Source organism: Littorina saxatilis, linkage group LG13 (assembly GCF_037325665.1).
Source record: "Littorina saxatilis isolate snail1 linkage group LG13, US_GU_Lsax_2.0, whole genome shotgun sequence".
Classification (NCBI taxonomy): Eukaryota; Metazoa; Mollusca; class Gastropoda; order Littorinimorpha; family Littorinidae; genus Littorina; species Littorina saxatilis.
This window is the reverse complement of record NC_090257.1, coordinates 27,706,792-27,725,325: the sequence shown is the minus strand read 5'-3', so window position 1 is coordinate 27,725,325 and position 18,534 is coordinate 27,706,792. Positions and strand designations below refer to the sequence as shown.

General features: G+C 40.3%; 1 long non-coding RNA gene across 2 annotated transcripts; it reads left to right on the top strand.

Moving 5' to 3' along the window:
* Positions 1-4,348: 4,348 nt before the first annotated feature.
* On the top strand, positions 4,349-17,739 carry LOC138945414 (uncharacterized). 2 transcript variants are annotated; one of them, XR_011448988.1, is made up of 5 exons: positions 4,349-4,827; positions 5,260-5,364; positions 6,990-7,098; positions 11,127-11,294; positions 17,417-17,739. It is a non-coding gene; the product is annotated as an uncharacterized lncRNA (long non-coding RNA). The 2 variants fall into 2 exon arrangements; XR_011448989.1 differs by having other exon boundaries at positions 6,990-7,102.
* The last annotated feature ends 795 nt before the right edge of the window (positions 17,740-18,534 follow it).

The window sequence follows — 18,534 nt, the reverse complement described above, 5'->3', positions numbered from 1 at the left end:
GCGAAACAACTCGAATCGCTGAACGTGCACATACACCGCACAAACATTGTGTGTGTGGTTGTGTGCGGATCGGGCGATTTTTGTTGTACTTCACCACGGGACTGTAGAGGTCAGGGTTTCAAATTATGATTTAATTGGTCTTAATGTCAAGTTCTGGCAACCATGGTCGGTAGTAGTGAAGGCTAATTTTTGTTTTTTTCTTTTTTTTTGGTTTCTTGACACTTGATTCCTAGATATCATGTGGGTCAGATTCAGCGTTGGTCGTCTTCTCTGTTTTTGACTCGACCCACTTAAAAAAATGGATACAAAATCTAATCACAGTCAAGGTTCCATTAAACTCAAATTCTTTAGTCATAGATTATAGCGTTCATAATCAGATTGCATCCATTTTAATCAAAATGTCATGGGAAAAGCCAATGTATATTTTATAAACCACCCATGACATTTTGTCAACAAGAATAATGTGATTAGATTGCTCACGCAAAAAAACTCCACATTCGCGCCCACTGTTGCTTGTGATTGTTTCGTCATGTTCATATTGTCGTAAAATATCAAACCAAATAAGGTACATCAAAAAGGAAAACAGATTCGTGGAGGATATGTTAATGGCTGTACGATTAGTGCACAGTTTTTAATCGTTTTCGTTTTTTACCTTTTCATAAATTGAGTAATACAGGGTAGGGATCAAGCGAGTCGTGATTGCAGGCAAACGAGACTCTTTGACTCGCTACAAAAATAGTAAATATCAATCAATCAATCAATGAGGCTTATATCGCGCATATTCCGTGGGTACAGTTCTAGGCGCTCAGCAGTGATGCCGTGTGAGATGAAATTTTATTCGGCCAGTAATTGCAGCCATTTCGGCGCATATTTACCTTTCACGGCCTATTATTCCAAGTCACACGGGTATAGGTGGACAATTATTAACTGTGCCAAAGCAATTTTGCCAGGAAAGACCCTTTTGTCAATCGTGGGATCTTTAACGTGCACACCCAATGTAGTGTACACGGGGGGGAGTTCGGACACCGAAGAGAGTCTGCACACAAAGTTGACTCTGAAATAAATTTCCGCCGAACCTGGGATCGAACTCACGCTGACAGCGGCCAACTGAATACAAATCCAGCGCGCTACCAACTGAGCTATATCCCCGCATATTTTTGCATATTTTTCAACAAGATAAAAACATTTGTAGAAGAAATTAATCTCTCCACATGATCATTTCATCAGAATTATTCGCCGAAGCGTTATGTAAGGCAAAAAAAAAAAAGTCTGTTTACGGTAACATAGGCAAAAAAAAATAGGGTCGGTAGGTCGGGATTTAAAAAAAAAAAAAAATTCTCCCAAAAAACATTATCCCAGCGAAGCTGGAGGTATCCCGTGAACGCTATACTGTAATCGACTTGAGAAATGTGCATACCGAATAATACATGATAAAGAAGGATTCTTTGTGCCCGGCTACGTGCTACAGGTGGAGATGGAAGTTCACCAAAAATTGGGACCATACTAACAAAAATACGGTGGGTGCAATAGTCGCCCCCATTTTTTCAGCAAACGCCACCCAAGGCCGTTTTGGACGGGTAGAAATTCCGTAGTTTCCAAGTCTATGGATAAAGCTCGCGTAAGAAGAATACGTCACGGTCGAAAGTCTTTGACGTCAATTAGTGCATCATGACGTCATGCCTCACTGAAGTCTTTCTCTCTCGCGCAGTGTGTGTGTTTGTGTTTATTTTGTGCACATGTGTTAGTGTTACTGTTTGTGTGTGTGTGTGTGTGTGTGTGTGTGTGTGTGTGTGTGTGTGTGTGTGTGTGCGCACGCGTGCTTGAGTCTGTACTCGTATGTGTGTGGTGTGTGTGTGTATTTGTGTGTGTGTGTGTGTGTGTGTGTGCGCACGCGTGCATGAGTCTGTACTCGTGTGTGTGTAAATGTGTGTGTGGGTATAAGTGTATGTGTGTGCGTGTATGTGTGTTTGTTTGTAAAGGTATGTATGTCCGTCTGTCCATATGTGCGTATGGGTGTGTGTTTTGTGTGTATGAAGTTTTTTGTGAGAGTGAGTGAGTGCGTGTTAGTGAGTGTGTGTGTGTGGGTGTGTGTGTGTGTGTTTGAGAGAGAGAGAGTGTGTGTGTGAATGTGTGTGTGCATGAGTTTGTGTGTATGTTTGTGTTTGTATGAGTGTGTATATGTGTTTGTTTGTAAAGGTGTGTGTGTCCGACTGTCTATGTGCGTATTTGTTTGTGCGTATGTACAGTGTGTGTGTGTGTGTGTCTGTTTGTATAAGAGAGAGAAAGATAGAGAGAGTGGGTGGGTGTTTGTATGTGTGTGTGTGTGCGTAAGTGTGTGTGTGTGTGTGTGTGTGTTCGTGTGTGTTTGAGAGAGAGAAAGAGAGAGAGAGTAAGAGAGAGGTTTGTCTTTCGCTGGGGTATGCAGTGCCTTGGCGTTGCACATCTACTTAATTTTAAGTTATTTTGCCAAAAAACAGACTTTTTTTTAATTTATCCCAGCGAAGCTGGAGGTATCCCGTGAACGCTATATATGGAACGCCAAAAGGCCCACAGTATCGAGACTGAGTCTCGATACTGGGAGTATCGAGACTTAAAGTCTCGATACTCCGAGTATCGAGACTCGTTCATTTCATTGGTCTTCCCTCGATACTGCGAGTATCGAGTATGGAAATGAACCAATCCGTGGTATCGAGTATGGTTGCTATGCCGCCCTAGTTCAGTATCGAGTGTCTACAAAACGATTGGTTAAATTCTGATCTCGAGTGTGAACAGCACCCTGGTGCGCCAAAAGGCCCACAGTATCGAGACTGAGTATCGATACTCAAAGTCTCGATACTCAAAGTCTCGATACTCCGAGTATCGAGACTCGTTCATTTCATTGGTCTTCCCTCGATACTGCGAGTATCGAGACTTTGAGTATCGATACTCTGTAATTTCATTGGTCGGACTCGAAATTCAAGAGTATCGATACTGCGCATCCCGGAACTGTTGCCATGCCAATCGATCTGCTCAAGAACGTAACAAGACAAGCGATTGGTTCAGTACTTGAACTCCGGCCTAAAGGAACTGGTAAATTAAAAAGTATAACCAGAAAACTGTTGGTTTTTTTTACTGAATCGAGTCGTGGCGGACTGTGTTGTGCGATAAATGACTGAGAGACTCAGTGAAGTGTATTCAGTGTTATAGAATAAATTATGTTTGAGTTTTCGTTGCTGGTAAGTTAAAAAGTTAAACAAAAAAACATGAATACAAACAAACACAGTTCAAGTTATTTTGTGGATGTGTTTTATGCGCCTGACACTGAAATGTCCCATAGATCTACTAAGTCTTGATGCGAGATCACCCCCCAAAAAATCTAATTTAGACTAAAAGTACTTTAGACTGATATCGTACAAGTGAAATGACGCTGTGTTTTCCCTTGAATGACTTTGTATGAGAGTGCATTCGAATCAGTTATTAACCTAAGACACAGATACTTTTAACTGATCGATAGCGGCACGTTCGGCCGGGATGGCAGCGAAGCCTCAGTGATTTTTCGATCCTCCAGTTTAAAAAACCCAAACAATTACAGTTTTTGTCTTGCAGAGTGTGAAACTGTTGATTATTTGTGTAAACATCGGTCTATTTGCTGCATTTGCATTATCATTTATGCAAAATCTATACCATTTTCGGCTTTAGTCCCTGTGACAAAGGCTATACATACAGAAGTAATTGTGTATATATTGTTTTCAACAAGGCTAAGCTATTTACACAAGTAGGGAGAGTGGCTTTCTTTGTCCTCAAGCATAAATTAATGTGGGTACATACATTATCCAGCCTATTAACACAAGTGGGGAGAGGTTTTTGAATTTGTGCAGTCTGTTTGCAAATTTAGCCTGGAAAGTAAACAATACTATAAAATGAACAAAAAACCTACAAGTTTCACAGTGCACGCACACACTCTGGCTCCCTCTCCCTACAAAAATGCTGACACTTGCGGCCAAGTGACGTAACACGTACTCTCCGTTTTCGAATGCTATTGACTGATCATTCAATTAACACTGATGAATTGTGGGATAAAATCAGTGTCAGTCAGCACAAATCTGCTTAAATATATTATGAAAATCAGTCTTAACATGCCGCGTTTCTTAGTCTCTCTAGATGATTGTACCGTCTCTTTAACTTGGCGGGAAAGCATTCCGTCTGGACAGTTTATTTTAGCAGAAGCCTGGCTGACGTCCCGGCAATAGTGACATGTAACACACGCACACGGCACACACCGTGACACTGACACACACCCGGCACACACACACACACACACACGGCACTTTTTATTCAGCTTCAAGTTGAACAACACAAATAATTCAGAAAATGACGCCATGAAATCACGAATATCGGCTGAGCTCGAACGCTGATTGCTCACTTCACACTTGTGTAGATAGCCTGGCTTCGACGAACACGGTCTATGTTGCACAACTGCTTGTGTAAATAGCCAGTCCAACGACGTGAGTGACTTCCCTTTGGTAAGCTCATTATTTTGTGAAAGTAAACGTGCGACATCGATGACATATATATTAATTTCTCGACTGAAACTGAGGAGCTGAAGTCATTGCTGGCAGTAGAAAGCCCACTGTTTGTTTTTGACGGCCATGCTGTGAATGTATAGTGCGTTGAAATGAGCAAGTTCTTCGTGTTCACCTCCGACGAAAAGCCAACACAGATCCCGGCAAAGTACTGGCTGAACTGTTGTCTTTTGGACGCCAGCTACATGCAAACTGCGGATGTTCGCAAATGACGACCAGTATCACCATGGGAACATTTTGCTTGGAATTGTCAGTGACCAGAATGGTAAGTATTCATCATATTTCACAACGTAAGTATGCATAGCTTCTAAAGGCAACTGAATACGGTGTGCTGTTGGCAGTGGCCCTTGCCGATGGTGTCAGTGTCACAAGGTCAAGGCATGTACAACTAGTAAAGTTCCACACACTTGTCACTTTATGCGTGTGAATGTGAATTAATTGTGATGTATGTGTTGCACTCTGTACAAGTATGTGTGTGTGTGACTGACTCATAATTCACAGGATCATTATAATCGAGGAAATAAAGTTTGATTATCTGTGTGAGTATTTTATGTTTTCCTGCTAATTTGACTCAGTTGTTTTAAGTTACTTTAAAATGTTTGTTTTTTCAATTGATGTAAATGAATCATTGATAGTGATACATGTATACATCATGGTCAGCGCAATTCAGATGGTTTTTTATTTATATTATGTACAGTTGTCCTGGACTTTTGATCCTGCTGTGATGATGATGTCACCTCCAGATGAACCAGAGCTGCTTCATCATTCATCAAAACAGCACAGCTGTCTGATTTTTCTTCAGGTACTTTTCAATTTTATCATTATAACTTATACATGATTGTGCAGGTCATTCATTGCTTTAAGTTTAACAAGAACATAACAGTATCACTATCACTAAACTCTGAATTGATTGATAATGTTAATAATGCCTTAAAAGTTAAAATATGTTCCCAATACTATTGGTACCAGTGTGTTAAGGTAATTCCACAAAGGCAGTGATTCTGAGTGAAACTAGCTGAATTTGATGAATTTGTCAGTCTGTATTCACATTTCAATCTTGTGTTCTTTGTAAATTGTATCACTTTTCATTTATCTACAGCAAGTGTGTAATGAATCTTTATTCTGTACATGTATTTCCATTTATCCTACTGTATACGTGAGAGAGACACCCGTGAGATAATAATTGTTCAAATCACACATGTTTATATCATGTAAATGAGGTCATGTGACGTCAAGCAAGTCTGGCAGGGACCTGTTTTTCCACTGCTTATGATGCCAAAGTCACCGAGACAAACGTCATAATAGAAACAAAAATTGTGCTCGCTAATTACCCTCAATGAGTGACTTCCTTTGCTTTGACGTAATAGATTGCACGAGGCTTTAGAAGAGATCGAGGTTCAAAAACAAGCATCTTCAATTTAGCTGCCTCGACTGCAAGACATTTTCAGTCAAATACATGCAAGTACAGTATGTAGGATCAACAGAATACTACATGGCTTGCTGTGTCGTACCAGATTTACACTCGTTGCTTTTTCAAATAGTGAACATCTCGCTTTCGCTCGCTGTTCAATATTTACAAAAACGAGTAAATCTGGTACGACACAGTAAGCCATGTAGTAACTAGTATTCTCTATTTAACCTAATGCTTTTGGGTTATCACCGGCTATTTGAATGAGAGCCATTTGTTAGCATATATATATATATACTAGATGAATACCCGCTTCGCCGGGAAGAAGTCGAGCCGAATACCCGGCCGCGCCGGGGACTCGGCTTTGCCGGGTGTACGCCGGCAAACCGGCGCACCGCACGAAGGAAGGGAGATAAACGCGCAAAATACTGGAGAAGATAAGGAAGAGTAATACCCGGCTTCGCCGGGACAGTGACTTTCTAAAAATAGTATAACGGGAATATGGAATGAGCGTTGTCGACAGTGACCTTCTAAAAATAGAAACGGGAATATGGATTGACGCCACATGAAGGAAGGGAGATAAGCGCAAAACACTGGAGAAGATAAGGAAGAGTTACTGGGAATGGATCTGGGAAGATGAACAGAAAAATCAAAATCGGTTCAGCGCTGCGCACTGAGAGCACGTGTTGAAAATTCTCATCGACCAGGTTGTGTCCGGGGTCTACCTGAATATGCCCACCAAATTTGAAGCAGATCCATCGAGAACTTTGGCCGTGCATCGCGAACACACACACACACACACACACACACACACACTAGTCGTATATATATATATAGATAGATGCAATTTTTCAATAAAATGTTTAAGTGCCATCCACAGCGTGTTTTTCTTTTGAATTCTATTACAGTGACAAGGCACTGAAATAAATTGTAAAGCGGTGTAACTTGTGTTTGTTGTCACAGGGATGTTTGTATTGTTTTGATATGTTTGGCAGCTGAAAATGACATTTATTTTGCAGTGCCGGTCAGTCTGCAGTGCTATTTGTTTCAAAGTTGACAGATGATCTGCAGACAGGGGTTTATATACTGAGCCAGTGAAGAATCAACATCATCCTTTGCTCTAAAAATGTAGGTAAGTTCTCTTTAGAAGTAGCTTATATGTGACCCTCCACCATGAAATGAGTCACATGTCACCTCGCGCGGTTCTGCGCTAGGCTTAAATATAAGTCCGGGGAGTGTCTGGTAACAGTGTGAGGGTCACCTTAGTCACAGGCTTATAACTCAAACAGTTTTCGCTCTTTTCTAAAACGGTTTTCACCTCTGGATAGAGCATAAAATAAAAAACTCTTTAGATAAATGTAAAAATATGAAAATCATGCAAAGGTGACATGCGACTCATTCCGTGGTGGAGGTTTACATGTATATAAATTATGTGTTTTTATTTTTTTTATTAATTTAATTTTGATAATAATTTTTATATATTTAATTTTCAGAGCTTGTTTTTAATCCGAATATAACATATTTATATGCTTTTGGAATCAGCAAATGATGGAGAATAAGATAAACGTAAATTTGGATCGTTTTATAAAACTTTTTTTTTTTAACAATTTTCAGATTTTTAATGACCAAAGTCATTAATTAATTTTTAAGCCACCACGTTGAAATGCAATACCGAAGTCCGGGCTTCGTCGAAGATTACTTGACCAAAATTTCAACCAATTTGGTTGAAAAATGAGGGCGTGACAGTGCCGCCTCAACTTTCACGAAAAGCCGGATATGACGTCATCAAAGACATTTATCAAAAAAAAAAGAAAAAACGTTCGGGGATATCAATCCCAGGAACTCTCATGTAAAATTTCATAAAGATCGGTCCAGTAGTTTGGTCTGAATCGCTCTACACGCACGCACACACACACATACACACACACACATAAACACACACACATACACCACGACCCTCGTTTCGATTCCCCCTCTATGTTAAAACATTTAGTCAAAACTTGACTAAATGTAAAAACCAGGATATCATCATGATGCCTCTTTACAAAAACCAGGTCTAGGAACTCTTCATCTAAAGTCAGTCAGTATTAACCCCCTCAACACAATCCTCATTTTGTCCCATAGTGATTTCTGCCGCCCAAGAACATGTGGTTCTTATCTCACAAGACGGATTTGTGTCTTCCATTGCGAAATTCAGATCTACCCCAACTACGTGCATTGATCTGAGCAATAAAATGTAGATGCAATGATCTGCAAACATCTCTTCAACACAATCTGCATCTTGTCCCATCGTGATTTCTGTCGGCAAAGAACATGTAGTTCTCAACTCACAAGACCGATTTGTCATCTTCTAGTGTGAAATTCAGATCTGCCCCAAGTACGTGCAATAAAATGTAGAATGGATAATCTGAAAAAAATATTTTCGCGTGAACGCTGCCACGTTGTCATCAGTCCGATGTCTTTTATCCAGAGCAGGGATGAACACACTTTTTCATCTGTAGTTTGTTATGTTTATCGGCAGACTGCTTTCCATTACTTGGCTGTTTTAGATTGACTCGTAGGGTTCGTCAGCCAGGCAACAAGTGCTTGTTTACTGACACGTTCTCACGCACGACATGTCGTAAATGCAAGTTCTAACGATTGTTTTTACATTTAGTCAAGTTTTGACTAAATGTTTTAACATCGAGGGGGAATCGAAACGAGGGTCGTGGTGTATGTGTGTGTGTGCGTGCGTGTGTGCGTGCGTGCGTGTAGAGCGATTCAGACCAAACTACTGGACCGATCTTTATGAAATTTGACATGAGAGTTCCTGGGTATGATATCCCCATACGTTTTTGGCTCACGTAAGTGTAGCCTATGCGATGATAAACTTTGTCTGTCTGTGCGTGCGTGCGTGCGTGCGTGCGTGTGTGTGTGTGTGTGTGTGTGTGTGTGTGTGTGTGTGTGTGTGATAGAAACTTTAACATTTCCGAGTCTATGGATTACGTCAGTCTCGGTCAAAAGTGTTTGACGTGTGTGATAGAAACTATTTGAAGACGTCACATTATGACGTAAGAGGGTTAGACGTCACGCAAAGGAATTACTGAACGTCTCGGTCATTGTTATTGTGAGCGGGCCGAGACTACTTGGCAGATCCAGGGTCTCGCTTTCTTGCACAGTTTCACCTATGCTTACTGTGTGTGTGTGTGTGTGTGTGTGTGTGTGTGTGTGTGTGTGTGTGTGTGTGTGTGTGTGTGTGTGTGTGTATGTGTGACGGAGTGATTGAGTTTGTGTTACTGTTTGTCGATTTCTTACGTGAGCCTTGAAGGCTTCGCCTCTTGTTTTCATTTTTTTGATAAATGTCTTTGATGACGTCATATCCGGCTTTTCGTGAAAGTTGAGGCGGCACTGTCACGCTCTCATTTTTCAACCAAATTGGTTGAAATTTTGGTCAAGTAGTCTTCGTGGTCGGCTGGGCGTTAAGCAAACAAACAAACAAAATATAACTGGGCCAACCAGACTAGAGAACTGCTACACCTGTGGTGTTAGGTCATTACTACATGCAGTATGTAAGAAATGTTAAGTCCTTTGTACTGGAAACTTGCATTCTCCCAGTAAGGTCATATATTGTACTACGTTGCAAGCCCCTGGAGCAATTTTTTTGATTAGTGCTTTTGTGAACAAGAAACAATTAACAAGTGGCTCTATCCCATCTCCCCCCTTTCCCCGTCGCGATATAACCTTGAACGGTTGAAAACGACGTTAAACACCAAAGAAAGAAAGAAAGAATTACTACATGCAGATAGCATAACCTGGGCACCCTCAGTGATATCAATTTTTGAAAACGTTAGAATTGCATAGTGATATATGTATCCTTTTTAAAAATAAAAGTGAAGATCTCAACACACTTTGTCTTTCTAGTTTTCTCTATTGCATTGATTTGAGAGGAAAATCTGTGTCCTTAGAATTTTTCAACAAGAAAAGCAAATGCTCATTCGACTCGCCTTCGCCATACGTAAAATAAATCGGACAAAATATTGCTGTTTCATAGTTTGTCTTATTTTACGTCATAGGTGAGAGAGCTACCAGTACCAATGCGATAGAGGTCCTTCAGTGCACATTGATTATCTGATTGCTCAGGTGAGTGAAATAAAACATGTCTTACAAGGAGTAATCCACTAGTATTAGGTTTCACTGTCAGTATGTATGGCCGGCCGGCTGTGGACAAAAAACTTAACGTTGAACATTGGGGATTGGGGGTGGCGGTCATAGGTAGTGAAATCCTCCTTTTAAGATTTTCAAAACCCTGAAAAAATCAGGTCTTACAATGGGGGTAAACTTACATAAGTTATGACCAGAATATCTTAGAAAACAGGGTCTTGAAAATGTCAATAGGTAACATGCGCCTTGAGTCGCCTTGAGATACGTGCGCGATATAAATCCTCGTAAATAAATAAATAAATAAATGTCTTGGGGGGGCGTTGTTGAGTAAGTGATTTTGGTTGTTGGGTAAGTTACCGAAAAATAACTAGCCCTACTCATTTACAGAGAGAAAGAAGCAGAGGGGGGAATCATTTTTGGTAACTTAACCAACAACCAAAATTACTTACCCAACAATGGGCCTGAATCCTCGATAGCTCACAGGTTGATGAGCTAGCGATTGAAAGGTTCCGAACGCTCTAATGTACGAAATGTACATCTCTAGACGAAACAATACAAACATACTGCATTTAAACTAGCAACTACAGGCTTGAACACATTAATCTCCATATAAAATCGATGAGTTTGGTTGTTTTCTAAATTCAAATCTAACGATCAGTGCAGAGAAACTCGCTTTAGATCTCTTGCAAGTGCAAGCAAACTCCAAAGGCAAGTAACTCTCATACTCTGTGAAAGTGTCTGATTTTGCCATTTTTGGGCATTCTTATAACATTTTCAAGACTTTCCAATTGATAAAAACTGATGAAATTATTTGTACTATCACTCTGAAGGGTTTACTTTATGAAGGTATGGTGCTATTAGTAACTTGCTGCTTTTACAAAGAGAAATTATTTTTGGCACAGGCTCAGAGAACATTTATGTTACCTTGAAAATAATACTGCTGATTGTTTCTTGTTAATGTTTTATTTTTCTCCATTGTTTCTTGTTAATGTATTTTTTTTCTCCATCTTTTGTAGCTGCCTGGCATGCCGGTAAAGCTGCTGATCCACACAAATGGAAGAGTCTCACTGAACAAAAGGAAGGAAGAGCCTATGCGCCAGGGGTTCAGTTGAGTTGTTGCTCTTCACAAACCTTTCACATGTCTGCACACATTCAAGGCTCATCAACCAGTAAGAATATATATGGTACGTGGTCGAGTCAGTGCTTTTTATTAATTTTAATATTATTGATTCAAACCCCCCAATCCTTCACACACCTTCTCTTGGATTTAAAGCAATTTGTTAAGTATTTTTACTTTCTGAATTTCATCTGTACTTGATGAAAGAACATTTTCTCTCACGTAACATTCAAAAAGAAAACTGAAGTTTGTACAGGGTAACCCCAAAAATGTAACCCATAAAAACAATTCTCATTGTAATAAATTCCACATCTGTCGATCACATATTAGTTCATATTTGGTGTATATTCACTTCAGCTTATGTATGACCTCTCAACAAAGTTGCCAGTTTGTAGGTAAAAGAATGGTAGCCTAAAAGAATCTGACTTTTGTGAGATTTCGGAAAACAAATCTTATTTTGGGGATTGGCTCAACATTACCAGGTTGAAAACTGAGCCTGAGCTATACTAACCGGTTTTAAGCCCTCCAGATTGTTAGTACCTAGTAACCTCTAACCAACTCTAGACAATCAATGACTTGAATGCAGCCGTTACAATTAAGCAAAGATCTTAGCATGAAACAGCATGTAGTCCAAACATGTAAAGCAGCGCGAATGGAGATCCGGCGTATAGGTTCCATTCGACAGTACCTTACTGAAGACGCAACCAAAAGACTAGTCTGTTCCGGCATACTCTCTAGATTAGACTACTGTAATTCACTGCTTGCTGAATGTCCCAAATCTGTCACCAAGCCCCTGCAACTAGTCCAGAACGCTGCCGCTAGACTCGTGTTTCGAACACCTATGAAACAAAGCGTCACGCCTCTACTCAAACAGCTACATTGGCTTCCAGTCGAACAAAGAATTAAATACAAGATCTGCTGCATATTCTATCAAATTGCCGCGGGCACGGCTCCACAGTACCTGTCCGATCTAGTGCAGAAAAACAATCCTGAAAGGGTTGTCCGCTCTGCCTCCCAAAATAAATTTGTCAAAGCTCCTAAGTATCAGAGGGACGATCATGGTGGCCGCTGTCTTTCAGTCGCAGCTGATCATATCTGGAACAAACTCCCTTTGTCTCTACGTCTCAGTCCATCTCTGCCTTCGTTCAAAGCAAATCTCAAGACTCACCTCTTCAGAGAAGCATTCTATGACGATGTAGTTGTCGCGACCCTGTGAATGTGCACTTTCGGATGAACAATGTTTACTGTGTGTGTGTGTGTGTGTGTGTGCGTGTGTGTGGACATGTGTGGGTGTGTTTGTGTGTGGGTGTGTGTGTGTGTGTGTGTGTCGTGTGTGCATTATAATTGTTGTGTATACTGGGAGTTCGTTCCTGTAAGAGCCTCTGGATTTTTGTAACATTTATGTTTTGTTTTTGGTTTTTGTTGTAAAGTGTTTATGATTGTGTTCTATTCCGTCAATTGCGTCATTCTGGTAATGATGTTGTTATTGCTTTTGTAAAGCGCTTTGTGTGTTCGAAAGCGCTATAGAAATCACCATTATTATTATTATTAAGCAGGATCAGGGCATTTGCCTTAGAGGAATGAGTTCATGTCATTGATGAATTTTGCGCGCCATTGCGCAAGTGTAACCTTACAATGAAGGGGGTCATTAAAGTTCAGCAAAAATCTTTATACAGGGTGACCCCCAAAAAATGCAACCCTCAAAAATGTTAATAACTTCTACATCTGTTGACCGAATCACTTCATATTTGAGGGACATACATTTCAGCGTATGCATGACAGTTCCACAAAGTGAAAATTCTATAAATCAAATGGTTTGACTCTTGTGCAATTTAAAAAACAAGTTGCCAAATTCGGGGATTGACTCATTTGTACGAGGTTTGGCATTGAGCGGTAGCCGAACTTGCCCAATTTTTGCCCTCCAAATTGTTACCTTTGGGGTAATTCGTATAACATAGTATACCTTAATCAACATTAGACAATCAGTGACTTAGTTGCAGCAATTACAGGCAGGATCAGGGCATTTCCCATGGATGAAGTGTCACTTCACAACAAAGGGGTTACAATTTTCCAGTCATTTTAGTTTGGCAAATATTTTTTATAGTTGTTGTGCATGCACTTTAGTTCGTCTATGACCATTCTACACATCTTTGACTCTGTAGGTAAAATGGTACGACATGTACCTTTTCTCCAAAATGTGTTCCAAATTACACCTCCGAAATTGTCAATCAGACGACAGTTTTCTTGCTTGGGGAATGCCTTGAGTCTAGTTGTAACTGCTTTCTTCAGGTCACTGATGATCTAAGGGGCGTTTGTGTATACTCGGAAATTCAGATAATCCGAAAGGTTAAGGTCTGGAGGGTTCAGATTAGGTAAGTATTGCTGCCGCTCAATGTCAAACCTTGTTCTGTTGAGTCGATCGCCGAATTCGGTAACCTTTTTTGAAATTGCACAAACGTCAGACCATTTTGATCTATATAATTGTCACTTTGTGGAAGGGTCATGCATAGGCTGATATTTATGTCTTCCAAATATAAAGTAATTCGGTCAACAGATGTAGAGTTATTAGCATTCTTTAATTTTAGGGTTGCATTTTTGGTAGTTGTGCATGAATTTAAATTTGTTCATGACCACTCCACAAAGTTTCCTGTCCGAAGGTAAAACAAATGTGTTCCGATTTAAATTATCCATCCTAAATTGTGAATGAAAAGCACTTTCATGTCCAGGGTTTGTCCTGAACCTAGCTATAACTGCTGTTTTTAGGTCACCAATGATCTGGGAAAGGGGGTGTGTGGGTTATATACCTATAAAAGTGTCAATCAGCGGACTGCATAGCTGAAGTTAATGTACGTTAACCTTCACCAGATCATGCTTTGGACTACACAGTCCGGATTATGTGGGTCGTGTACGACCCATAATTTCCTAAGGATTCAACGTAAAAAGTATGTGTCATACACGACCCACGCCATCTGAATAGGGATAAACAACGTAAAACTCTGAAACTCCTCCTGCATTTACAGGCACTCCCTTCACACACTTTCAGCCCCCACTCTCACTGACCTGGAGAAAGTCCTAAAAAAATGACCTTGAAAACCTGTGACCTTGACCCTCTTTCCACACAACTCTACTCTGACTGTCTTCCTGACCCCATCCCTTCTATTCTCAAAATCATCAACACTTCTCTGCAAACAGGCACTGTCCCCAACTCCTTTAAGACTGCTATTGTCAAACCTCTACTCTACTGAAGAAACCATCGCTTGACCCAAACACTCTCAGCAACTACCGCCCTGTCTCAAACCTTTCCTTCATCTCCAAACTCCTGAAACAACTTGACCTCTCACCTTCTTTGCAACAATCTTCTCTCTCTGCTTCAATCTGCCTATCGTCCTCACCACTCCACCGAAACTGCCCTTCTCAAAATCACTAATGATCTCCTCCTTGCCACTGACCAAGCTGAAATCTCTGCCGTCGCCCTACTTGATCTATCAGCGGCCTTTGACACAGTCGACCACAACATCCTCCTTCAACGCCTTCAGCACACCTTTGGTATCCATAGCACAGCTCTTTCTTGGTTCTCTTCTTATCTCACCGACCGCTACCAGACTGTTTCGATTGACAAACTGAAATCTGACCCCATCAGGCTTGAGTGCGGAGTCCCTCAGGGCTCAGTCCTTGGGCCTGTACTATTTACTCTCTACACTCAACCTCTTGACCACATCTTTGACCGACACAACGTTCTCCACCACTCTTTTGCCGACGACTCAACTTTACAACAGCTCTTCCCCTGACCAGTCTGAATATCTTCTTTCCTCTATCTCTGACACTATATCACTGACGTGCAGAATTGGATGACAGAAAACAAACTTCAGCTCAATAGCAACAAAACTGAAGCCATTCTAATAGGCACTACATCCAAACTCTCCAAAGCCACGTACTCTCTTCAACTCTCTGACTCTTCTGTCCCGCTGTCTTTTGCTGTCAAAAATATCGGAGTCACTCTAGACAACACCCTTTCCATGAAACAACACATCTCTTCTGTCTCTCGCACCTGCTACTTCCAACTCTGCCGCATCACCACTATCCGCAAGTACCTCACCACAGATGCTACCGCCAAACTGGTCACTTCCACCATTCTCTCACTTCTTGACTATTGTAACTCTCTCTTGACTGGTCTTCCCTCTTCTTCTATCTCTCGTCTCCAACGCATTCAAAATAGCTCTGCCCGTCTTGTCTTACGAAAGAAAAAGAGAGACCATATCACCCCCCTCCTAAATCAGCTCCACTGGTTGCCCGTTCCTGCCCGTATCACATACAAAATCAACACTCTCACCTACAAATGCCTCCATGGTCTCGCCCCTGCCTATCTCTCCGACTCTCTCTCTCTCTATATGTCCCTTCACGAGCACTGAGATCATCTGCCGACTCCCTTAAGCTCAACATCCCCCACACCAAACTCAAAACAGCAGGTCAATGCTCATTTTCTTTCCAAGCACCTAGCCAATGGAACACACTACCTCTCCCCCTCCGTCAACAACAGTCCCTCGAATCATTCAAATCTGCACTCAAGACATTCCTTTTTTCCAAATAATCCATGCATTCTACACTGCCCACCCCCATCCCACCCTGAATAACTGTACATATTTAATGGTTGATGGTGTGTGTGTGTTAATGACTTTAAGTCTCCGTGTGTGTGAATGAGTGTATGTGCGCCTTCGGTCGCCTGTTGGTGAGACATGTGCGCGTTACAAATATTCGTATTATTATTATTATTATATGAGTGTGCATGAGTTGTTAATGCGAAAGAATGTGTATGAGTGCGCCTTGAGTCGCCTTGTGGTGAGATATGTGCGCGTTATAAATTCTCGTATTATTATTATTATTATTAAAATTCCTTACCATATGGGTCGTCCACGACCAACATCATCCGGACTGTGTAGTTCAAATTGCGTCATCGTTTATTTGTTTGTTTAGATTAGAAAGATAGTCTTTCAAAAGTTGGGCAATGGGAAGGTCGCATGGTGATTGGAGATTACATGAAATCTCAATTAAAGGCTGCCATACTCGTAGCGTTCATTAATTAATTCATATTGTTTACATGTGCCAATAATGTTATAAAACTGTATCTAAGGGGATATAATAACGATTGGCTGTAGCTTTCAAACACAGAAAAAATTATTTCAGTATTGCAAAGTGGTGTTGATAGTGTCAAATGTAAACAGAACAGTCTCAAATGCCATCTTTGGTTTACGAAACGTCACGAAGTGAGGTCAACGGTCTAAAAGTAGCCCAAGTCTTGGAGAACTGTTGCTAAACAATGCAATAAATAGTTATTTCTCGTAATTGGTGAGGACTTCAAACCTAAAACTTTGCAGGAAGCTTAATTTATACAACCCCGCAACAATGGGAAAAGCCCTGGATGTAATTAAACTAATCAAATAGGACTATGTCGGCCTTTAAAAACTCCAAATAGTTTCAGAGATATAAATACGATTTTGTGAGGCTCTGGGTCGTCCACGACCCACGAAGCAGGGTGAAGGTTAGTATGAAGTAATTTGGTCAAAAGATGCAGAAGTTATTAGCAATTTCAAGACAAAAAGCACAGACAGAAAGAAATCAAATGCACTTTTAACATAGCATCGAATGTAAAAAGAGATAAAATAAAAAAGACGACAATTTTGTCAGTACATTTTTTTCTCTCCATCCAAATAAAACAAAAATAATGTCACTGTGGAAAGAAGTGCAGATGATTACCATAACTGAACAAATGAGAAAGCAGTTAAAGATCTCCGGGGCAGAACAAAAAATAGCATACATCCCATCCAGAGAAGTGTTAGAACTGAACAAAACATTGCACAAGCCAACTTCAGCCAGATACAAAAACAATAAGTAAAGACGAAAACGCCTGATAAGAATTAACTTTTAAACCTTTAAATTTATCAAAAAAAGTATTGAAACAATTGCCTATGATTACAAACAAGTTTCATATGATCATTAAAAAAATTCACAGGAAATTTAAATACTGTATCAATGTGTAGGTTATCAAGTGCTATATCTGAAAACCATGTTCGATTTGTGTAATGTCTTCCTTTGACAATGGCAGACAGCACTCTTTGCCCTTGGTTGCAAAATAAGATTTCACTGATTTTACTGAAACAAATTTGTGATTTTTGTGATCTTTTTGTTCTTCAGGAATCCAAGGCGCTGGTATTGGATGACAGCCTCCTCTCAGTTTCAAACACCCAGAAAAGATGTGCCCTGAAAGAAGAAGAGGAGTGAGAGTACACCAGCACATTGCACACGTACATGAGCTGCTGAAAGGGAAAGACACTTTATTTTGTGGATGTATGGCTGCTCGCCTATAGCGTAGTTGAGAATGTACACAACCAGATATATTCCCAACCCTTCGGTTGGGTAAACTCACTTCCCCGCTGGATATAATTATTACAATTATTACTTGTTGGAATTTTGGATTTAAGCTGAGATCTCTCTATGACTATGGGGGGGGGGGGGGGGGGGGGGGGAGGAGGTTAAGTAACTGAGAATGTCGCAACAGGATCTAACCACTTCATCATTGAACCAGTTGTAAAATAATCAAAAAGTTGTTGGATTTATATTTATCATGGTTTCCTGGAGCAACCCTTTATTCCTCTGTCCATGTGCTGCGCTGCTCACAAGTAAATGTAACAATTTCTTCTGCAGCTGTCTCTTCGTTCGTGTTACTGCGAAGAGTTGTGGACAAATTTAGTTAAATATCTTCTCATTTACGTGTTACTGCGAAGAGTTGTGGACAAATTTAGTTAAATATCTTCTCATTTACGTGTTACTGCGAAGAGTTGTGGACAAATTTAGTTAAATATCTTCTCATTTACTTTTTGGAATTAGAGCAATCATATGACACCAATCCTAAGCATTATAATCATGAGGGCGGATACACAAGCACTGTGCAGAATACCATGAAATGTGTTTGTGAAATAACAGCTAGGAATTACAAAGGTCATTTTTGTAGTGCATACAAGTTACAACGGAATTTTAATAAGAGAATAATCTGTCACTTTCCTCAATGCATGTACACTCTTCAAAAAAAGTTAAGGATCGGTTGAAAAAACTGATCTAATTATAAAACATTGTCAAAAAATTAAACATCGACATAATAATTAAAAGATTAATGTGTTTGAATTAACAAATGAACAATGAGTCTTGACTTACAATTTTGTTTGGCAGGCAGAGTTATTTCCCTTTGTGGGACTTCTCAAAAGCTGCATTTTGGAAGAAAAGGGGTGTTTTGTATAGCTCCATGAAATTTGAGG